The sequence below is a fragment of the Papaver somniferum genome, chromosome 7, assembly GCF_003573695.1.
Source record: "Papaver somniferum cultivar HN1 chromosome 7, ASM357369v1, whole genome shotgun sequence".
NCBI lineage: Eukaryota > Viridiplantae > Streptophyta > Magnoliopsida > Ranunculales > Papaveraceae > Papaver > Papaver somniferum.
In genome coordinates this window covers 1,568,480-1,594,299 of record NC_039364.1, presented here as the reverse complement: position 1 = coordinate 1,594,299, position 25,820 = coordinate 1,568,480, and the positions used below count along the sequence as shown (strand labels likewise).

At 36.0% G+C, this 25,820-nt stretch overlaps 4 pseudogenes; 2 read left to right on the top strand and 2 right to left on the bottom strand.

Moving 5' to 3' along the window:
• Nucleotides 1–4,955: 4,955 nt before the first annotated feature.
• Nucleotides 4,956–6,780, bottom strand: LOC113294298 (annotated as a pseudogene).
• Nucleotides 6,781–7,861: 1,081 nt separating this feature from the next.
• Nucleotides 7,862–9,256, top strand: LOC113292808 (annotated as a pseudogene).
• Nucleotides 9,257–16,985: 7,729 nt separating this feature from the next.
• On the bottom strand, nt 16,986–18,632 carry LOC113294299 (annotated as a pseudogene).
• Nucleotides 18,633–19,375: 743 nt separating this feature from the next.
• Nucleotides 19,376–21,109, top strand: LOC113292596 (annotated as a pseudogene).
• Nucleotides 21,110–25,820: the final 4,711 nt, after the last annotated feature.

The window sequence follows — 25,820 nt, the reverse complement described above, 5'->3', positions numbered from 1 at the left end:
TGGTCCTTTTTATAGGAGTTTACATAGTGGAGGACAGCTAATAAATCCCCTATTTTCGGATCTGACATGTGTCAAAGTCGCTTGGACATTTACATTGCCGCACAGATTCTTTGCTGACGCATAGATCTTCAAACTTTTATCGTGATTTAGTGACATCATCAAATTCGTCATCTTGGATATATAATGCGCGTTCGTCTTCGCATAGTGTTAAATTATTAATTCGCGTAACTAATAAATGTGAGGAAACATAGCAAATACAAGCATGAAATAATAAAAGTATAGGAGGAAACGTAATTTTGTGCTTAAACGTAATTTTTGGTGCAAACACCTTTTTTATTTTTATTTTTTTTTTGTCTCCGAAGGGGAAGAAGAAAACATAGGCAGTATAAAAGGTGTGGGAGATGTGTAAATACAAACAAAAATCATTCTAGTTGTTGCATTATTTCATTTTTAGCCACCAGGTTAAGTTAATTAGAGTAGGGCTGCACAACGGATAGGGTGGGTAGGATATGGCCCATTTCGCCACCCTACCCGCTAACTGGCGGAAGAAATTTTTACCCGCCACCCTACCTGCCATTAAACGGGTAATATCCTACCTGATCCGTTAACTGGCGGGTGGTAGGATAGGGTGGCGGGTATAACCTTTTTTTTTTTTCAATTTTTTTTAAACCTTATACGTTAAATGTTTACAAGCTTGTTTTTTTCAATTCTGAATCACTGTTTACAAACTGTTTAAAAGCTAGACTTCAGATCAAAAACATAAAATCAAACTAGTTTTTTTCAACCAAGTGGTGTGATAATTTTTTTCTTCAGAGGATCCTCATATTCATGTCTCATCAAACGGTTATATGACCTACCAAAATCCTCATATTGACCTTCTTCTTCAATCATCATCTACGATGATGGAATAAGTACTAAGATCACCAAATAAATCTGCATACATGAAAAAATTCAACCTCAAATTAGGCCAGCAAACACAAATACGTATCAAGGGCTTTAACCTGTGCAGGCCAGTGTAGAAAATAAGAACACATGTAAGTATACTAAAATAGACTTCACAACAGTAATACTATTGCGAGAAACAATAAAATTGAAAGCTATTCTGGTTGTTAGAGCTTCCAAAAGTATCAAATTGTTCACGTTTGACATATCCAGAGGTTCATTTCATGGCTCATAGTTCACATTACTCCAAAATTACGTATTCCATGTGTATTGCCAGTAATCTAAAACCGTCAATATCACCAAACTACGTATTCAATAACCTAATTCCATTAGGGAAGCAACTAAACAAACCTAATGCTCTATCAACAATCAAGGCATTCAGAATCCACAACTAACCACTGCAAATATGTCATCCAAGTGAAAGTAACATATAGTGTTGTACCTAATTCTATGAAACAAGACCAGTAACTAAATTCACAACTTCCATGATGCATAATTCAAAAAGACATTTAGCAAAAGGCTAAAGTTGTTAACAGCGGATCTGTAGGTTATTGTCATTTGTATTTTTGGGAGAATATTATTGCCAGTTATGATCTGTAGTTTTATAAAGATTCAGCAAAAGGCTAAAACTACAGATCATGCATAATCTAAATGAAGAAGTCAACTGGCTTATGACTTCTTCATTTCGGTTTGCATATACTGTACATTGTTTTCAACTTCTATAAAAATCACATTGACCAAACTATGCAACAACATGAGCGAATATGTTTAAAGCAGGACTATCACTAAGCACATAAGGTTGCAAAGAGGAGGAAACCAAAAAAACAAAAGGTATTTCTACCGTAGCAATTAAAACACAATCCATACAATGAGCAACCTTAGAACATTATGGAATTTTGATGTTCAACATGAACTTCGAAAAATCCTAATGTTACATTCAACCAAAAATCCACACATTGCAAGAAAATCATAATGAAGATAAGACACCGATTTTTTCTTATATACCAAAGCAACAGATAGTAAGTAACAAGAATTTTTTGATGTTCAGCATGAACGCCGAATTTTTTCTTATGTACCAAAGCAACAGATAGTAAGTAACAAGAATATACAGGTTTAGAAAATTGAGATGTTATAAGGCTCATTAGTAGGCAAGTTAGTTAGAAGCTAATCTGGCAATGTGTTACCTTGCGATGTTCTTTTAAGTCAAACTATCTGTGAGAGAACATGTTTTTCTAAAGTAACATATAGTTGTACCAAAAATTGCTTCTAAATGTATTTTTGGTGAGAATATTAGGTTATTGGCAGTTATGATCTATAGTTTTATAAAGATTCAGCTTAACCACATAAGCTGTATCTCTCAGAACTTCACAAACTCCGCACGAATGAAATTCTGGACCTCCACCACAATTGAAGCAGCAATGCGAGTCTACCAGATTTAAATTGACAGATTAGACCAACCTTCTAAATTTTATATAGGTCTACCAACAAATCCTAGACATTTTATGATATTCTAGATAGAGATTAGACCAACCTTCTAAATTTTATATAGGTCTACCAACAAATCCTAGCATTGACTTATCTCGCTATTTTAAAGTATTACATTTCTTACAACTGCCTAGAGAAATTACACGTCTGCATCTTTTGGAAACATAAAATAGATATTTTCAGATCCCATCGATGAGACCCAGAAAATGACAACCTTGGAGAATCGGTTACATATTTATACAATACAATATGTTAAATGCTTGTGTACATATAACATAAACATGTAAGTACCATGCTACATATCTGTATGTGTATGTACAGAACATGAACAAAAACATAACAGAAGAGAGGTGGTGATATGCTTACTACAAATCCAGGGCTCCACATTTCGCAAATTGAGGAACCTTTCCAACACAATCAGGGTGATAAAGCTTTACAACAGTCCCTGTAAAACAGTCACAAAGGAGCTAAGTCAGGTATAAGTACCAGTTGCTAACTATAACATACTACTTTGTACATGAAGATATTTGATGTCTATATTGGGATTTCTAGCTTTTTACACAGGGTCTTGATACATATGGCTTCTAACCACACTAATATAACATAACAAAGATCTCCACATTCCAACAATGAAATAGAAACATCACTCTTAACATAACCTTCAAAGACTACATAAAATTACTCTTTTACGCTCGTAATACTTTCTACTAGCAAACTTCAACACAAAACTTAATCCATTTGAGTTCATTCATGATAACTACACCCAAACTGGAAAATACTAACTGACAGTAACACCCGTATATCAACAACACCTAAGGTGAAATTTATCAACCAATGCATTTCCTACCAATGCAGTCATTAATTACGAAATACAAAGGTATCTACTTCATATTACTTCTCTAAAAATTTGGATTCACAAAGTAGAAAATCTATACATGGAAAAGGTTCTTTAAAAAACATATATGTTTTCAAAATACCACCAGATTCTCCACAATGTGGAAGGACATGTCACAAGCAGTAATCTCTTTCGTTGACTCTCATCTCTCCCTGGATGAGAATAAGAACTCTTAAGGGGTATGAGTGTCTAATCATGCTCATCATATGTGAGATGTATAGGTTTTTTAACAAGGTATAAGCTCTGCTCCCTGAAACAATCTGTAATAGAACAAACCTACTTTTTGTTCTCTAAATTCATTTATTGAATTATGTTAAGAATTGTTTTATAAGACAAAAGGTTCCATAAGCTACACTTAAGTCAGTTGATTTACTTGAACAACAGTTGACCATATATCATGCATGTTAAACAACGGACAACTAGAAGCAAAGACACGAAAATTCATCTTAAATTATCAAAGATACAGATCAAGAAATGTGTCTATAAGGGAGGGAACCAAACCTGATAACGATACTTAACAGTTCAAAGCCTAAGCAGATTGCAAGTGAGGGAAAATGGTCACCAACATCGTTTCTCTTAAGAAATATCTGTATGCAATAATCAAATAGATGAAGCAAAGAGTTAATACACAATACATCAGGCAGCCACATAGCAATCTAATTCAAACACTTACATTATGGAAAACCAAGTATAATCAAAATAGATGAGGCAAAGAGGGTTTTATATAACAAAGCAAACAAACCCAAGCAAAAGAATACAGAGAAATCCTAATTCCCACGTTCTATTTCAGTAGTATAGGGTTTTTCATAAAAATTTCAAAATCAGTTACTAATATAAAATAGAAAATCTAATTAACACATCAACACCTTAATGAAAGCCTAATCCAAAAAACAGATCGAAACCCAAATCAAAACACAAATTGAAAGCTTTAAACACTTACATCTTCAGATCGAAACCCCCAAAACCTCAAACTGCACTTGCAGCCTGAAACCCTAAATTCTCTTCTGCAGAGATAAGAAAGTGGATTGAGATGAGCAAAAAATAGATTCAAACACATAACGATACACAAATCGAACACACACATCACTTACATCTTCACTTCAGATCGAAACCCAGACTTCACTTCGCTACTGCAGAGACGAGGAGATGAAATGGTTCGAATGAAAAGAGATGAAATGGTTCGATAGAAAGTAAAATCCATTGAAGGGTTACTTTGTCTTTTACCCCTAATATGTTTTAAAATAACAAAAAAATAGGCAGGAGGAGAAAACAATACAAGGGTTACTTTGTCTTTTCAGTATTAGACGGGTAGGCGGGTAGGGTAGGGTAATTTCGTGCTTACCCGTCATCCTACCATTTAATGGCGGGTAAAAAATCTCTAACCGTCACCCTACCCGCCAAATAATGGGTAGGATAGGATAAAGTTACAACACTGGCGGGTATGGTAGAATTGGCGGGTATGGATAGGGTATGTGCACCCCTAAATTAGAGTCACTTGTTCTTTCTTGATTAGCTGGCTATCGATGATGTCCAGACATTAAATAATATAATATTTATTAATATTTTTATTTTGAGTGTTACGTCAATAGTTTGACTTAATCGCCAACGACAGCTACAAGTATCATTCCTTAAATTTTAGAATATTGGGTACCATACTAAGTTGTTATTTGCTGGGTACCAAAATTAATTTATTGGAAAAACAGGAACTACATTGCAAATGAAATTACTAGCTGGAGCTCTGAAAATACTCGATCGTTCCACTTTTATACTGATGATGTCACAGATTACAGGTAGAAAGAGAGCAGTGTCGTCTAAAACAACTATCTCATTATTCGATAAATCATGTCGGATTGTTGTGTTAATCATCAGTTTCTCACATCCTCATGCAGTCAAGAAATGATTTTCCATCGAGCTTCCTTGAAAGACCTTCCTTCAAAAGATCCTCAAATCTACCAGCACTTTTGAACACAGCAGGTGTTTCTGGTCTGATCAAGCTTGATATCGGGCCTATCTCCAACTCTAGTTTAGGGCTATGAAATGTTGCGATGGAGAGCCTTTCCTTTGTTGAATTTATTACTCCCCGATGATCGACGCTGCGGTGAACTCCATTGGTCATTATCTGTAGAAGGGAAAAAACATTAAGCAATTAAGCAGGTTTTCGTGTATATATAGTCACCGCCAGTAGTGCTCTCTTACAACAAGGGCAGACCAGTAAGCCATGTATAAATACCTCCCAAATGTCTCCAACATTCACTATGAATGCGTCTGGTAGAGGTTTGATTGAAATCCACTTGTCTTCTTTTATTGTAATCCTTCAACTTCATTGAGTTGAAGGAGGATTGTCAAACCGTCAAAATCCGAGTGTGGCGTAATACCAATTACACGCTCTGGTTGAGGACAAGGAGGATAATAATTCATCCTCATTGATTGCATCCCATCTTCAAACATCTCTGTTATAGCCTCCTTAATATCAATTACTTCTATAGCTTTTCCCATCATCTCAAAGAGAACCATAGATAGTTTTTTATCTCTGATGAGTAGGATTCTATTGTCTCCCTGCAAAAAGGAGAGGTAAATTCATTAGGAATCATATAAAGAGTATTAATCGTACATGCAACTTCAATATATTTTCCATCTAATATTATAGCTAGGAAATGCATGCTTGATGTTTGGATTGGCACGACATGCATAATACCTTTTTATATCTGCAGAAAGATCCTATAAAGAGTGTTATTAAGCATTTTGTGTCTTAACTGATCCAAAAATTAAATTAATAGATGAGGGTGTGTGTCGAAATAACAACCTGAGAGGCAGAGGGAGGTTTGGAAATAAATGAGGCTTCCTTAAATGGAGTGGAAGAGTGTTGATGAAAAACATGTCTGCCCAGTCAAGTTTTTGGTTCTCTGATACAAGAAAGGCTTGTCCAAATCCTTCAACATCTCCTATCTCTCTGTCCATACTTGGTTTTCTCATTCAATGGAAGGTTAAAGAAACTATGAATTTCTGATTTTACATTGTCTACCAATAAAGCATGCGTCGACTCCATGGTTTACCAACTGAAAAATAATTAAGCAGATTAATTAGCGGTGCTAACTAGTAAAACGCTAATAAAATTGACATATTTACGTACCTGAAAGAAACCCCATTCTTTGCAAGAATAATGAAGCCTATCCAATTCTGACTTTCCAATTGCTGGTTCTGGAGATAGTAAATTTTGCAAATCGATGACAGGAACTGTTTCATCATCTATTTCAGATGCACCCATAGTCATCAACAGCAGATTTTCATCGTTGGTGCATACGTATCGAGATGGAACTTCTGCAAACGTGAGTTCAGCTAATTCCTGAACACTTGGTATTGACAAACCATTACCTAGCTTCATAAGTGTTGGTGTCTCCATGAATTCTTTAAATCTCTTTCTTATAAGGACTTGAGAGAATGTGAAGTCTATGTCTTTGTTTCTCTTTAGTGGATGATATATATATATCGATCACTCTCTAATGACACTTTCTTCTAGAACCACACGGTTCATGCGTGTTGTGTTTGGTTTTGATCTCTATTTTAAAAAAGGACAAGCTAGCAGATATGCAATTATCAGACGTTCTGCAAAACATGTGGATGAGTCTGAACACAAACATTAATTTCATCTAGATAGCATCCACAACTAGTTATCATTTTGATTTAGTATACCGCAGAAGATAAAATTTTCAATTTCCAATCCAACCCAACTGCGATAAAACAAATCCATTGCTGCCACAACCACAACCGTCCGTGAATTTTTAATTAGTAATCGTACACAATTTTGGCTGCCTCCATAGGTTATTGCCTTTGTTCCCTAGCTGAAAGATAACAACCGTCCGTGACAACCATTTGGAAAGGACCGTTACAATAAATGAAAACGCAACAGGTTGCAATTTGCAAATTAATCGAGAACGTGACACCTCAGGGGACTGGAAACCCGAGAAACCCATTACAGAAACAAGCGACGAAATGCGACGAATTTATTTTCCATTTATTGAAGATGTCCAACACGGCCGACAATTATGTAAGGTAGGACGAATGCTACGTACATCTATTATTTTTGTACTGAGTGCAAATTAATACATTGAAACACATTGGCTAAATGACCAACCTCAACATTATAACCTTTATTTATATACACACACAAAAAAGAAAAAAAAACAAACAAACAATCACTGCCTCCAACTGATAAAAACAACAGCACTTCTTCTTCTTCTTCATCTTCAAAGATCACAAACATGTCTACTTCTTTCTTCTTCTTCTTAATGGCAAAAGGTCATATAATACCACTTGTAATCTAGCTCGCCTCCTTTTCTTTCACCGTAAATATCACTGTCACCATCTTCACTACTCAGAAAATTCAGCATTCATCCGTCAATCTTTATCCGATACAAAACCTTCTGTTGTAGACTTAACATTGCCAAAATTTACTCATCCTGATATTCTTCAAGGAATTGAAAGTGTTGATAAATTACCATCATTTTCTCCCTTTTTCGCGTTTGCTAATCAAACTAACTCCTTCAACCTGAATTTGAAAGAGTTCTCGAGAGTCTTCACCCGGATGTCAATTGTATAATTTCTGATGCATTCTTTCCATGGAGTCTTGAATCAGCTTCCAAGTTAAACATACCCAGATATGAATTCAATCCAGCTAGTAACTTAACGTTGACAATCTTCGATATCCTTTCCAATCAAAATTTTCCTGTCGATTCCAATGACGAGCTTTTTAGTCTTGCTCCAAAATTTCCTAACATCCAGCTTACCAAGAATGATCTTGAACCTGAAATGACTGATCCACAACCAGGTGAAGCGACTGATTTTCTTTCGGATATGTTTAGTGCATCAAGTAAACCTGACAACATAATCTCCAACAGTTTCTGTGGACTCGAGTCGGAATTTGAAGATTACTTGAACTCTAGAGAAAATTCACCACCGAAAGTTAGGTCTGTTGGACCACTCTGTCTTGCTGCAGCACCAAAAGTTGCAAACTCGGATGAACACAAGAAAAAACCTACGTGGATTCAATGGCTTGATGAGATGTTAGATGATGAAAAACCTGTCTTGTATGTTGCATTTGGGTCTCTGGCAGAAATTACAATCGAGCAGTTCAGAGAATTAGCTATTGGATTGGAGGATTCTGGAGGAAATTTCTTGTGGGTTTTGCGATTGCCGCCAGGAGATGAATTTATTGGTGAGTTTGAGGAGAAAATAAAAGGAAGAGGGCTATTGGTGAAGAATCAATGGGTTGATCAACTTGAAATACTAAGACATGATTCAGTAAACGGGTTTATGAGTCACTGCGGTTGGAATTCGGGTTGGAAAGCATTTGCGAATCAGTACCATTGTTGGGATTTCCAATCGCAACTAATCAATATTGGAATGCTAGAATGGTTGAAGAGCATTATGGCATTGGTGTTAAGGTTGTAACAAGGAATGGTGCTGTTCGTGGGTTTTAATTCCGAGTGTATCGCGAATAAAGTTAAAGAGTTGATGAATACTGAAGGTGCGAAAGGGAAAGAAATTAGGAAAAATGTGAAGAAGATCCGCGAAAAAGCTAGAAATGCCATGGAAGAAGGTGGATCTTCTTGGCATGCTCTAGACATGCTCATCGATCAGATGATTTGTTCTAAGAAGAAGAAGAAGAAGTAGTGAAACATCTCCTTTCAGCAAGATCTAAACATGCTCAACGTTTATGTTGTTTTCCTCGCTACCTGGCTTTGAATCTATATAATTTCTATTGGAAAATTTCTTGTTTGGTACTAAGCCTATAAGGTTATTTATAGTAGGGTCCAACTGGATTTTACTCTTATCCTAAAGTCCAAAGTTATTTGAAAACATGGAAATGACTAATATACCCCACTGTTTAAGTACGTGTGAAATAACATACTTCTACCAAATCAGGATTTTATTTATCTGGAGGTCCAAATTTAATTAAAACATATAAAGGACCATAGATTTGAGTACATATCTGCTACACTGTTTACAAATTTGAGTACATATCTGCTACACTGTTTACAAATTTGAGTACTACTACTATTTTATTCTCAGTAATCTTCTCTCTTGCTGCATCACAATCTTCTTAGCTTAAACCACAACTGCAACAGCTACATCAACACAATTGTCATTTCAATTCAGCTGCAACACAGACTTGTTCTTCTTCCCTGTTTACACATCACTACCATCTTCATAAACCCATTGAGACGAACATCTCATCCACTGATTTTGTTCACAGTAATCACCACATACAATTCCTCCTCTATCTCATATGTATCTTTAGTTAACATCAGCAACCCAACCTTCTGTGTTCCTTCAATCCATTTTTAGCACACCTTCTTTCAAACACACATCACAACCAATTTGTAACTTTATCAAGACCACCACCAATTTCACAAGCTTGCAAATCTGAACCAATAGCAACTCTTGTTCCTATCATTCAAAATCTGTCATTTCTTGCAATAAGTTCTGAACTGCAGCTCCAGATCATCTCCATATCCAATTCCAGTACTGAATCAAACGTAACAAAGATCATTTATTTCAGTATTATATACTACTGAATCAAACATAACAAAGTGCACTTCCTATCATATGTGACATATGTACTGAAGATTCATGAAAACACAAAGAGAAAGCACAAAGAAAATGGCGAGTACAAACCTGTGTATGAATCATTCGGAAAGTAGACATCAGTATACAATGAGCTGGTGCACTCTCTGATCCATGTAGAAAGGCATTTATGAAGGAACTGTCGGGACTATCAATTAATATAGCCTGGTTGCCAGAAGGAAGGCAAAATGATGATGCTTATAATATATGTATGCATAGGAGTAAGTATTTGGATTGGATCACTCAGCATCAGACATGTGTTGAACCTTGTAAATGTGACAAGATGTAACAGTATTAATACATTGTATTTCACATATGTACTGATGGATCAGTTTCTATGAGTATGACATATATGTACTGCAGATTCATGAACTACAAATCAAACTGCATGACAAGAATAATTAAGGATCTATCAGAAATAGCAGAAGAATCGAAGCACATAATATGGTATTTGACATATGTAATGATGGATCAAACTAAAAAAAAGTGAGAGATCTATGAAAGAAACAGAATCTAAGAGCAGTTTCTATGAGTATTCCATATATGTACTGATGGATAATACGATCTGAAAGTACAAACAAATCGAAAACAGAAAAATAATAAAATCGATAGCTAAAATCATTAAAAACATGATAATCTGACCAATAACAGAAAAATATGAACAAGATAAAAAAAAACAAAAAAAACGACCGATCTCTATGAGTATTCCGTATATGTACTGCTGGATAATACGATCTGAAAGTATAAACAAGCCTGATTTTGAAGCGAAAACAGAAAGATAATGAAATCGAAAGCATAGATCTCTCACTTTTTTAAGAATCTATGAGAGAAACAACAGAATCGAACAATCACAAAGAAGATTTATAAAAACAAAAACAAAAAAAAGCAATTCACAAATAGAAATATAAACAATGTAAATCACATAAATCACTAACATAGAGAACATCTATAATCGAGTTACCAAAATCATATGAAATCGATCTAATCTTTATGATTCAGTTGAAAGCATAACAGTAAACAAAAACAAACATTATAGAAAAGATTAGATAACATACCTGCAAAAATAGGGCGACCTTCAGAAACCTACGTCTAAATTCACCAGCACCAACAACAGCAGAAGAAAGAGAAAAGAGAGAGAAGAAAAACCAATCTGAATTTTTTTGATCGACAATATAGAAAACTTAAAATTATTTGTTAGGTGAAGGTTATTTAGGAATTTTTGAAATAGACATCTTTGGTCCCGCATGTGTACATGACCTGGGCTTAAAAAATTTGGTCCATTTCCTGTTTTCTTTTAATTATGGACCTATGATTAGTGGGCTTTAATGGGTGGACCTGCCACTAACTACGAACACTATAATGGTACCTATTGGTAATTCCTAGATTTCTATTTTATCTTAAACATTTTGTACGTTGTTTTTATTTCGAAATCGAACATGTTGCTATATTTCATTCACCACTACTATTAATTTTTTGGGATAGCGATTTTACTTTATCTAGACGTGTTGTTTAATCTTAAAATTGGTCATTCAAATCTGTCAATATTTTTATCAGTCTACTATAGAGAAAACATCTACGACCGTATATCTGGTTTTATTAATCATTACCGCGTGATTAATGGTTACCAATCTACGATACAGATCGTGTTTCTGTAGATGATCGTCGTTCCCAGCCTGGCTGTAGGAAAATATTGCACACATATCAGACATGCGAAGTAACGACCATCAGGTCTGAGCGAAGACAACCGCATACAGTACATTCAGAATGACGCAACAGATGATGTCAGCTTAGTCACGAGAAAAGTGTGAAGAACCGTGCGATATTATAGAGCACGTGCGAAAAGAGTCAATTTAAGCGTGCGTCAATGACGCTCTCCAGATCCGAAATAGGGGCTTTATTAGCTGTCATCCACTATGTAAATTCCTATATAAAGAGCCGAGCGGTCTTGTATTGCCGAGAGAGAGATATTCTTTAGAGTTTAGACAAGAAATTGAGGAAAGAGAAAGATTGTTTGTTCTCCAAGTTAGAGTTTCCTTATTATTTTGTATATTCAAATTAAAGATCCAATAGACGTTCTTATGAATTTTATGATGACTACTTGAATTGATTTATAGATCTCACTAAGGGTGTGGTTGTAGGATTTCCTGCAACAATATTTTGGCGCTAGAAATCAGCTCGGAATGATATACCCTGTTGGTGGAATTTCTTGAAAAGAAAGTTAGCAGATCTTCATAATCTTGGAAAAGTTTGAAAGATTCAGTGAACAATCTTTGTTGTTTCTGAAAAATAATCATCGTTAGTAAGTTGTTACAGACAGAAAAGATGGTGAGGCGAGCAATTACAGCAGAACAAGCAGTAGAGTAGCATTAGAAGGAGCAAGAGAATCGCTGGTAAAATAAGGAGTGAAATCGAGAGAAGCGTCAAGGATAGGAGAAAGAAACAACATAGGAAATCAAGTACAAACTCAGATTCAAAATAAACCAATGCAGAATAGAATTATCGATTACTAGAGTAAGTGTTCACACCTCACAAACAGATTTAATAGAAGAAGAACAACAAAGAACTGTGGAGGAAGGACTTATAGAAGGAAATTAAGAGAATATGACAATAGAAGAACTTAGACAGAGATTGGTTGCATAAAGGTGAAGAAAAGATGAGGAGCGTGCGAATCGGCAGAATAACGAGTTGAGAGAGGAGAACCTAAGATTACAAGAGCACAGATTAAGAAACACCACATGCTCGAGGTAAAGGTCTAGTAGAAGACATATTATACAAGAACCACCTTTGGAAACATTGTCGAGAACTTTCGGATACATGAATATTTACAGGATCCACGCGGCGAACATCGCATGCAACAACATCCGATTGATGATCGGTACGTGCAACACACCGAAGATTACCGGACACAAGAGGGTAATAGAGATAATATTACAGGATGGTAGGAATGACCCAGAACAAGGAAGGATGATATTACAAGGAATAGAAATGCTACGAAATCATTATGAGCACGAAAACGACGCTGAGAGATACAATGACGCACAAACCAACTTGAGACGTGAAATGGAAATACAAAGAAGAATACGAGAACCTGAAGAACGAGAATTACAAGAGGCTGTGTGTCAGAATAATCACGACAATCAAGTAAGAGGACACGAGCGTTATCGCACGCTCCGTAACCATAATGAGGAGATTGATGGAGAACAGGGAGGAATTATACCACAAGGCAGAAAAATGGCAAGAATTTCACGGGATCGCATTAAGGAATATGAAAGGTATAATGACGCACAAATGCATGGAAGAGATAAAAGAGAGATGTGTAGGAGAAGTAGAGATGAAGTTGAAGAACAAGACCTAGAAGAGGCGACACTACAGAACAGGCGTGAAAATAGAGAAAGGCAAGCAAGATTGAAAAGGCCAATGAAACAAGACCCAATGATAAATGAGAAAATCCTAAGATAGTTAGCAGAAGTAAGAGAAATGATGACCATCAGAAGAGAACGAGGAATGAGACAATTGGATGAGTCCATTGAAGAAGCAGGAAAACACCATTTGCAAGACAAATACAGATGACGAGAATACCTCCTAAATGCAATTTACCTATGTTCACTAATATCGTCGATGACCCATTGAAGATCATATGCGGTTTTATGCAAGTATTTTCCATCTAGCTTATCAGGCGAAGCTCTGAAATGGTTCGAGTGATTACCCCCAGGAACGATAAGGTCATTCAACCATATACAGTCAATATTCCTAGGAGCGTACATCAGTAATAATGTATTACGCCCACGTATAGAGGAGTTGTTTGGTCTGCGAAGAAGGACAAATAAGATCTTGCGAAGCTTAACCATGCGATGGAGAACCATGTGTAGTAACATGGCTGGTCCAGTAGATGTCAGAAACTTCATACTAGCATTCATTAATGCACTCTTTGCAATCGATCAAAAATGCCATATCAATGACGGAGATACGAGTCGAGATCAGGAGGAGTACATTGCTCTCAAAGAGAAACCGAACGAAATTGAATCCTATCTTGTCGTGAATACAAGCACAAAAGATGGGAATGCAAGTCTGCTCCCAAAAATAGTGAACACAGTCGCAAGCATATCTCAAGGAAAACAAGAAAAGGTGGCTATGGGTAGTAGGGATCAAGAAGAATTTGAAAGAGAAAAAAGTTCCGTAATCGTGAAGGAAATAATAAGATTCAAAGACTCGATAACCAACCAGAAGGAGATGGAGGGCAAAATAAATATTATAATCAAAGTCAATGAAATAATAAAATAGTATGGGAGCACATCAAAATGCCGCATCTAAATACTGCAATAGGCAAAATCTGGGAAGCAATAATTTTGATGGAAGAGATACCAACACCACCAAATTTGGGAAATGATCCACCACAAAGAAGGAGAAGTGGAGAATTCTGTGCATACCATCGCTTCCACGGCCAAACGACAAACAACTGCAGGAATGTGAAGAAAATAATACTGAGAATGATTGATCAGGGAAAGTTAATCCATTTTCTGGTACAACAACCACAGAATTTACCACCACCACCACCAGAAGGTCATGCGCCCGATGCAGAGAAAGGAGTGAATACATATTTGATTGAAGTAGGAGCAAAGGCAAAAAGAAATCTACATTGTAATTCCATCGATGAGACCCAGAAAATGACAACCTTGGAGAATCCGGGTTACATATATACAATACAATATGTTAAATGCTTTTGTACATATAACATAAACACTGTAAGTACCATGCAACATATATGTATGTGTATGTACAGAACATGAACAAAAACATAACAGAAGAGAGGTGTTGATATACTTACTACAAATCCAGGGCTCCACAGTTTCGCAAATTGAGGAACCTTTCCAACACAATCAGGGTGATAAAGCTTTACGACAGTCCCTGTAAAACAGTCACAAAGGAGCTAAGTCAGGTATAAGTACCAGTTGCTAACTATAACATACTACTTTGTACATGAGAAATATTTGATGTCTATATTGGGATTTCTAGCTTTTTACACAGGGTGCTTGATACACTATGGCTTCTAACCACACTAATATAACATAACAAAGATCTCCACATTCCAACAATGAAATAGAAACATCACTCTTAACATAACCTTCAAAGACTACATAAAAGTACTCTTTATGCTCGTAATACTTTTACTAGCAAACTTCAACACAAAACTTAATCAAATTTGAGTTCATTCATGATAACTACACCCAAACTGGAAAATACTAACTGACAGTAACACCAGTATATCAACAACACCTAAGGTGAAAGTTATCAACCAATGCAGTTCCTACCAATGTAGTCATTAATTGCGAAATACAAAGGTATCTACTTCATATTGCTTCTCTAAAAATTTGGATTCACAAAGTAGAAAATCTATACATGGAAAAGGTTGTTTAAAAAACATATATGTTTTCAAAAAACCACCAGATTCTCCACAATGTGGAAGGACATGTCACAAGCAGTAATCTCTTTCTTTGACTCTCATCTCTCCCTGGATGAGAATAAGAACTCTTAAGGGGTATGAGTGTCTAATCATGCTCATCATGTGGGATGTATATGTTTTGTAACAAGGTATAAGCTCTGCTCCCTGAAACAATCTGTAATAGAACAAACCTACTTTTTGTTCTCTAAATTCATTTATTGAGCTATGTTAAGAATTGTTTTATAAGACAAAAAGGTTTCATAAGCTACACTTAAGTCAGTTGATTTACTTGAACAACAGTTGACCATATATCATACATGTTAAACAACGGACAACTAGAAGCAAAGACACGAAAATTCATCTAAAATTATCAAAGATACAGATCAAGAAATGTGTCTATAAGGGAGAGAACCAAACCTGATAACGATACTTAATAGTTCAAAGCCTAAGCAATTGCAAGTGAGGGAAAATGGTCACCAGCATCGTTTCTCTTAAGAACATATCTGTATTGCTGCATAATCAATATGAAGCAAAGAGTTAATACACAATAAATCAAGGCAGCCACATAGCAATCTAATTCAAAACACTTGTATTATGGAAAACCAAGTATAATCAAATAGATGAAGCAAAGAGGGTTTTATATAACAAAGCAAACAAACCTAAGCAAAAGAATACATAGAATCTTAATTCCCACGTTCTATTTAGTAGTATAGGATTTTTCATAAAAATTTCAAAATCAGTTACTAATATAAAATAGAAAATCTAATTAACACATCAACCCTTAATGAAAGCCTAATCCAAAAGAACAGATCGAAACCCAAATCAAAACACAAATTGAAAGCTTTAAACACTTACATCTTCAGATCGAAACCCCCAAAACCTCAAACTGCACTTGCAGCCTGAAACCCTAAATTCTCTTCTGCAGAGATAAGAAAGTGGATTGAGATGAGCAAAAATAGATTCAACATAACGATACACAAATCGAACAAACAAATCACTTACATCTTCAGCTTCAGATCGAAACCCAGACTTCACTTCGCTACTGCAGAGACGAGGAGATGAAATGGTTCGAATGAAAAGAGAGAAATGGTTCGAATGAAAAGAGATGAAATGGTTCGATAGAAAGTAAAATCCATTCAAGGGTTACTTTGTCTTTTACCCCTAATATGTTTTAAAATAACAAAAAATAGGCAGGAGGAGAAAACAATACAAGGGTTACTCTGCCTTTTCAGTATTAGACGGGTAGGCGGGTAGGGTAGGGTAATTTCGTGCTTTACCCGTCATCCTACCCATTTAACGGCGAGTAAAAAAATCTCTAACCGTCACCCTACCCGCCAAATAATGGGTAGGATAGGATAAGGTTACAACACTGGCGGATAGGGTAGGATTGGCGGGTATGGATAGGGTATGTGCACCCCTAAATTAGAGTCACTTGTTCTTTCTTGATTAGCTGGCTATCGATGATGTCCCGACATTAAATAATATATTTATTAATATTTTTATTTTGAGTGTTACGTCAATAGTTTGATTTAATCGCCAACGACAGCTACAAGTATCATTCATTAATTTTAGAATATTGGGTACCATACTAAGTTGTTATTTGCTGGGTACCAAAATTAATTTATTGGAAAAACAGAACTACATTGCAAATGAAATTACTAGCTGGAGCTCTGAAAATACTCGATCGTTCCACTTTTATACTGATGTTGTAACAGATTACAGCTAGAAAGAGAGCAGTGTCGTCTAAAACAACTATCTCATTATTCGATAAATCATGTCGGATTGTTGTATTAATCATCAGTTTCTCACATCCTCATGCAGTCAAGAAATGATTTTCCATCGAGCTTCCTTGAAAGACCTTCCTTCAAAAGATCCTCAAATCTACCAGCACTTTTGAACACAGCAGGTGTTTCTGGTCTGATCAAGCTTGATATCGGGCCTATCTCCAACTCTAGTTTAGGGCTATGAAATGTTGCGATGGAGAGCCTTTCCTTTGTTGAATTTATTACTCCCCATGATCGACGCTGCGTTGAACTCCATTGGTCATTATCTGTAGAAGGGAAAAAAACATTAAGCAATTAAGCAGGTTTTCGTGTATATAGTCAACGCCAGTAGTGCTCTCTTACAACAAGGTCCGACCAGTAAGCCATGTATAAATACCTCCCAAATGTCTCCAACATTCACTATGAATGCGTCTGGTAGAGGTTTGATTGAAATCCACTTGTCTTCTTAATGCGTCTGTTATAGCCTCCTTAATATCAATTACTTCTATAGCTTTTCCCATCATCTCAAAGAGAACCATAGATAGTTTTTTCATCTCTGATGAGTAGGATTCTATTGTCTCCCTGCAAAAAGGAGAGGTAAATTCATTAGGAATCATATAAAGAGTATTAATCGTACATGCAACTTCAATATATTTTCCATCTAAATTATAGCTAGGAAATGCATGCTTGATGTTTGGATTGGCACGACATGCATAATACCTTTTTATATGCAGAAAGATCCTATAAAGAGTGTTATTAAGCATTTTGTGTCTTAACTGATCCAAAATTTAAATTAAAAGATGAGGGTGTGTCGAAATAACAACCTGAGAGGCAGAGGGAGGTTTGGAAATAAATGAGGCTTCCTTAAATGGAGTGGAAGAGTGTTGATGAAAAACATGTCTGCCCAGTCAAGTTTTTGGTTCTCTGATACAAGAAAGGCTTGTCCAAATCCTTCAACATCTCCATCTCTCTGTCCATACTTGGTTTTCTCATTCAATGGAAGGTTAAAGAAACTATGAATTTCTGATTTTACATTGTCTACCAATAAAGCGTCGACTCCATGGTTTACCAACTGAAAAATAATTAAGCAGATTAATTAGCGGTGCTAACTAGTAAAACGCTAATAAAAATTGACATATTTACGTACCTGAAAGAAACCCCATTCTTTGCAAGAATAATGAAGCCTATCCAATTCTGACTTTCCAATTGCTGGTTCTGGAGATAGTAAATTTTGCAAATCGATGACAGGAACTGTTTCATCATCTATTTCAGATGCACCCATAGTCATCAACAGCAGATTTTCATCGTTGGTGCATACGTATCGAGATGGAACTTCTGCAAACGTGAGTTCAGCTAATTCCTGAACACTTGGTATTGACAAACCATTACCCAGCTTCATAAGTGTTGGTGTCTCCATGAATTCTTTAAATCTCTTTCTTATAAGGACTTGAGAGAATGTGAAGTCTATGTCTTTGTTTCTCTTTAGTGGATGATATATATATATCGATCACTCTCTAATGACACTTTCTTCTAGAACCACACGGTTCATGCGTGTTGTGTTTGGTTTTGATCTCTATTTTAAAAAAGGACAAGCTAGCAGATATGCAATTATCAGACGTTCTGCAAAACATGTGGATGAGTCTGAACACAAACATTAATTTCATCTAGATAGCATCCACAACTAGTTATCATTTTGATTTAGTATACCGCAGAAGATAAAATTTTCAATTTCCAATCCAACCCAACTGCGATAAAACAAATCCATTGCTGCCACAACCACAACCGTCCGTGAATTTTTAATTAGTAATCGTACACAATTTTGGCTGCCTCCATAGGTTATTGCCTTTGTTCCCTAGCTGAAAGATAACAACCGTCCGTGACAACCATTTGGAAAGGACCGTTACAATAAATGAAAACGCAACAGGTTGCAATTTGCAAATTAATCGAGAACGTGACACCTCAGGGGACTGGAAACCCGAGAAACCCATTACAGCGGCAAACAAAATGCGACGAAGATTTTATTTTCCATTTATTGAAGATGTCCAACACGGCCGACAATTATGTAAGGTAGGACGAATGCTACGTACATCTATTATTTTTGTACTGAGTGCAAATTAATACATGTGAAACACATTGGCTAAATGACCAACCTCAACATTATAACCTTTATTTATATATACACCACACAAAAAAAGAAAAAAAACAAACAAACAATCACTGCCTCCAACTGATAAAAACAACAGCACTTCTTCTTCTTCTTCATCTTCAAAGATCACAAACATGTCTACTTCTTTTTCTTCTTCTTAATGGCAAAAGGTCATATAATACCACTTGTAAATCTAGCTCGCCTCCTTTTCTTTCACCGTAAAAATATCACTGTCACCATCTTCACTACTCAGGAAAATTCAGCATTCATCCGTCAATCTTTATCCGATACAAAACCTTCTGTTGTAGACTTAACATTGCCAAAATTTACTCATCCTGATATTCTTCAAGGAATTGAAAGTGTTGATAAATTACCATCATTTTCTCCCTTTTTCGCGTTTGCTAATCAAACTAAACTCCTTCAACCTGAATTTGAAAGAGTTCTCGAGAGTCTTCACCCGGATGTCAATTGTATAATTTCTGATGCATTCTTTCCATGGAGTCTTGAATCAGCTTCCAAGTTAAACATACCCAGATATGAATTCAATCCAGCTAGTAACTTAACGTTGACAATCTTCGATATCCTTTCCAATCAAAATTTTCCTGTCGATTCCAATGACGAGCTTTTTAGTCTTGCTCCAAAATTTCCTAACATCCAGCTTACCAAGAATGATCTTGAACCTGAAATGACTGATCCACAACCAGGTGAAGCGACTGATTTTCTTTCGGATATGTTTAGTGCATCAAGTAAACCTGACAACATAATCTCCAACAGTTTCTGTGGACTCGAGTCGGAATTTGAAGATTACTTGAACTCTAGAGAAAATTCACCACCGAAAGTTAGGTCTGTTGGACCACTCTGTCTTGCTGCAGCACCAAAAGTTGCAAACTCGGATGAACACAAGAAAAAACCTACGTGGATTCAATGGCTTGATGAGATGTTAGATGATGAAAAACCTGTCTTGTATGTTGCATTTGGGTCTCTGGCAGAAATTACAATCGAGCAGTTCAGAGAATTAGCTATTGGATTGGAGGATTCTGGAGGAAATTTCTTGTGGGTTTTGCGATTGCCGCCAGGAGATGAATTTATTGGTGAGTTTGAGGAGAAAATAAAAGGAAGAGGGCTATTGGTGAAGAATCAATGGGTTGATCAACTTGAAATACTAAGACATGATTCAGTAAACGGGTTTATGAGTCACTGCGGTTGGAATTCGGTGTTGGAAAGCATTTGCGAATCAGTACCATTGTTGGGATTTCCAATCGCAACTAATCAATATTGGAATGCTAGAATGGTTGAAGAGCATTATGGCATTGGTGTTAAGGTTGTAACAAGGAATGGTGCTGTTCGTGGGTTTTAATTCCGAGTGTATCGCGAATAAAGTTAAAGAGTTGATGAATACTGAAGGTGCGAAAGGGAAAGAAATTAGGAAAAATGTGAAGAAGATCCGCGAAAAAGCTAGAAATGCCATGGAAGAAGGTGGATCTTCTTGGCATGCTCTAGACATGCTCATCGATCAGATGATTTGTTCTAAGAAGAAGAAGAAGAAGTAGTGAAACATCTCCTTTCAGCAAGATCTAAACATGCTCAACGTTTATGTTGTTTTCCTCGCTACCTGGCTTTGAATCTATATAATTTCTATTGGAAAATTTCTTGTTTGGTACTAAGCCTATAAGGTTATTTATAGTAGGGTCCAACTGGATTTTACTCTTATCCTAAAGTCCAAAGTTATTTGAAAACATGGAAATGACTAATATACCCCACTGTTTAAGTACGTGTGAAATAACATACTTCTACCAAATCAGGATTTTATTTATCTGGAGGTCCAAATTTAATTAAAACATATAAAGGACCATAGATTTGAGTACATATCTGCTACACTGTTTACAAATTTGAGTACATATCTGCTACACTGTTTACAAATTTGAGTACTACTACTATTTTATTTCTCAGTAATCTTCTCTCTTGCTGCATCACAATCTTCTTAGCTTAAACCACAACTGCAACAGCTACATCAACACAATTGTCATTTCAATTCAGCTGCAACACAGACTTGTTCTTCTTCCCTGTTTACACATCACTACCATCTTCATAAACCCATTGAGACGAACATCTCATCCACTGATTTTGTTCACAGTAATCACCACATACAATTCCTCCTCTATCTCATATGTATCTTTAGTTAACATCAGCAACCCAACCTTCTGTGTTCCTTCAAATCCATTTTTAGCACACCTTCTTTCAAACACACATCACAACCAATTTGTAACTTTATCAAGACCACCACCAATTTCACAAGCTTGCAAATCTGAACCAATAGCAACTCTTGTTCCTATCATTCAAAATCTGTCATTTCTTGCAATAAGTTCTGAACTGCAGCTCCAGATCATCTCCATATCCAATTCCAGTACTGAATCAAACGTAACAAAGATCATTTATTTCAGTATTTCATATACGTACTGAATCAAACATAACAAAGTGCACTTCCTATCAGTATGTGACATATGTACTGAAGATTCATGAAAACACAAAGAGAAAGCACAAAGAAAATGGCGAGTACAAACCTGTGTATGAATCATTCGGAAAGTAGACATCAGTATACAATGAGCTGGTGCACTCTCTGATCCATGTAGAAAGGCATTTATGAAGGAACTGTCGGGACTATCAATTAATATAGCCTGGTTGCCAGAAGGAAGGCAAAATGATGATGCTTATAATATATGTATGCATAGGAGTAAGTATTTGGATTGGATCACTCAGCATCAGACATGTGTTGAACCTTGTAAATGTGACAAAGATGTAACAGTATTAATACATTGTATTTCACATATGTACTGATGGATCAGTTTCTATGAGTATGACATATATGTACTGCAGATTCATGAACTACAAATCAAACTGCATGACAAGAATAATTAAGGATCTATCAGAAATAGCAGAATCGAAGCACATAATATGGTATTTGACATATGTAATGATGGATCAAACTAAAAAAAGTGAGAGATCTATGAAAGAAACAGAATCTAAGAGCAGTTTCTATGAGTATTCCATATATGTACTGATGGATAATACGATCTGAAAGTACAAACAAATCGAAAACAGAAAAATAATAAAATCGATAGCTAAAATCATTAAAAACATGATAATCTGACCAAATAACAGAATAAATATGAACAAGATTCATAAAAAAAACAACAAAAACGACCGATCTCTATGAGTATTCCGTATATGTACTGCTGGATAATACGATCTGAAAGTATAAACAAGCCTGATTTTGAAGCGAAAACAGAAAGATAATGAAATCGAAAGCATAGATCTCTCACTTTTTTAAGAATCTATGAGAAACAACAGAATCGAACAATCACAAAGAAGATTTATAAAAACAAAAACAGAAAAAGCAATTCACAAATAGAAATATAAACAATGTAAATCACATAAATCACTAACATAGAGAACATCATTATAATCGAGTTACCAAAATCATGAAATCGATCTAATCTTTATGATTCAGTTGAAAGCATAACAGTAAACAAAAACAAACATTATAGAAAAGATTAGATAACATACCTGCAAAAATAGGGCGACCTTCAGAAATCCTACGTCTAAATTCACCAGCACCAACAACAGCAGAAGAAAGAGAAAGGAGAGAAGAAAACCAATCTGAATTTTTTTGATCGACAATATAGAAAACTTAAAATATTATTTGTTAGGTGAAGGTTATTTTAGGAATTTTTGAAATAGACATCTTTGGTCCCGCATGTGTACATGACCTGGGCTTAAAAAATTTGGTCCATTTTCCTGTTTTCTTTTAATTATGGACCTATGATTAGTGGGCTTTAATGGGTGGACCTGCCACTAACTACGAACACTATAATGGTACCTATTGGTAATTCCTAGATTTCTATTTTATCTTAAACATTTTGTACGTTGTTTTTATTTCGAAATCGAACATGTTGCTATATTTCATTCACCACTACTATTAATTTTTTGGGATAGCGATTTTACTTTATCTAGACGTGTTGTTTAATCTTAAAATTGGTCATTCAAATCTGTCAATATTTTTATCAGTCTACTATAGAGAAACATCTACGACCGTATATCTGGTTTTATTAATCATTACCGCGTGATTAATGGTTACCAATCTACGATACAGATCGTGTTTCTGTAGATGATCGTCGTTCCCAGCCTGGCTGTAGGAAAATATTGCACACATATCAGACATGCGAAGTAACGACCATCAGGTCTGAGCGAAGACAACCGCATACAGTACATTCAGAATGACGCAACAGATGATGTCAGCTTAGTCACGAGAAAAGTGTGAAGAACCGTGCGATATTATAGAGCACGTGCGAAAAGAGTCAATTTAAGCGTGCGTCAATGACGCTCTCCAGATCCGAAAATAGGGGCTTTATTAGCTGTCATCCACTATGTAAATTCCTATATAAAGAGCCGAGCGGTCTTGTATTGCCGAGAGAGAGATATTCTTTAGAGTTTAGACAAGAAATTGAGGAAAGAGAAAGATTGTTTGTTCTCCAAGTTAGAGTTTCCTTATTATTTTGTATATTCAAATTAAAGATCCAATAGACGTTCTTATGAATTTTATGATGACTACTTGAATTGATTTATAGATCTCACTAAGGGTGTGGTTGTAGGATTTCCTGCAACAATATTTTGGCGCTAGAAATCAGCTCGGAATGATATACCCTGTTGGTGGAATTTCTTGAAAAGAAAGTTAGCAGATCTTCATAATCTTGGAAAAGTTTGAAAGATTCAGTGAACAATCTTTGTTGTTTCTGAAAAATAATCATCGTTAGTAAGTTGTTACAGACAGAAAAGATGGTGAGGCGAGCAATTACAGCAGAACAAGCAGTAGCAATTAGAAGGAGCAAGAGAATCGCTGGTAAAATAAGGAGTGAAATCGGAGAAGCGTCAAGGATAGGAGAAAGAAACAACATAGGAAATCAAGTACAAACTCAGATTCAAAATAAACCAATGCAGAATAGAATTATCGATTACGATAGAGTAAGTGTTCACACCTCACAAACAGATTTAATAGAAGAAGAACAACAAAGAACTGTGGAGGAAGGACTTATAGAAGGAAATTAAGAGAATATGACAATAGAAGAACTTAGACAGAGATTGGTTGCATAAAGGTGAAGAAAAGATGAGGAGCGTGCGAATCGGCAGAATAACGAGTTGAGAGAGGAGAACCTAAGATTACAAGAGCACAGATTAAGAAACACCACATGCTCGAGGTAAAGGTCTAGTAGAAGACATATTATACAAGAACCACCTTTGGACAACATTGTCGAGAACTTTCAGATACATGAATATTTACAGGATCCACGCGGCGAACATCGCATGCAACAACATCCGATTGATGATCGGTACGTGCAACACACCGAAGATTACCGGACACAAGAGGGTAATAGAGATAATATTACAGGATGGTAGGAATGACCCAGAACAAGGAAGGATGATATTACAAGGAATAGAAATGCTACGAAATCATTATGAGCACGAAAACGACGCTGAGAGATACAATGACGCACAAACCAACTTGAGACGTGAAATGGAAATACAAAGAAGAATACGAGAACCTGAAGAACGAGAATTACAAGAGGCTGTGTGTCAGAATAATCACGACAATCAAGTAAGAGGACACGAGCGTTATCGCACGCTCCGTAACCATAATGAGGAGATTGATGGAGAACAGGGAGGAATTATACCACAAGGCAGAAAAATGGCAAGAATTTCACGGGATCGCATTAAGGAATATGAAAGGTATAATGACGCACAAATGCATGGAAGAGATAAAAGAGAGATGTGTAGGAGAAGTAGAGATGAAGTTGAAGAACAAGACCTAGAAGAGGCGACACTACAGAACAGGCGTGAAAATAGAGAAAGGCAAGCAAGATTGAAAAGGCCAATGAAACAAGACCCAATGATAAATGAGAAAATCCTAAGATAGTTAGCAGAAGTAAGAGAAATGATGACCATCAGAAGAGAACGAGGAATGAGACAATTGGATGAGTCCATTGAAGAAGCAGGAAAACACCATTTGCAAGACAAATACAGATGACGAGAATACCTCCTAAATGCAATTTACCTATGTTCACTAATATCGTCGATGACCCATTGAAGATCATATGCGGTTTTATGCAAGTATTTTCCATCTAGCTTATCAGGCGAAGCTCTGAAATGGTTCGAGTGATTACCCCCAGGAACGATAAGGTCATTCAACCATATACAGTCAATATTCCTAGGAGCGTACATCAGTAATAATGTATTACGCCCACGTATAGAGGAGTTGTTTGGTCTGCGAAGAAGGACAAATAAGATCTTGCGAAGCTTAACCATGCGATGGAGAACCATGTGTAGTAACATGGCTGGTCCAGTAGATGTCAGAAACTTCATACTAGCATTCATTAATGCACTCTTTGCAATCGATCAAAAATGCCATATCAATGACGGAGATACGCGAGTATCAGGAGGAGTACATTGCTCTCAAAGAGAAACCGAACGAAA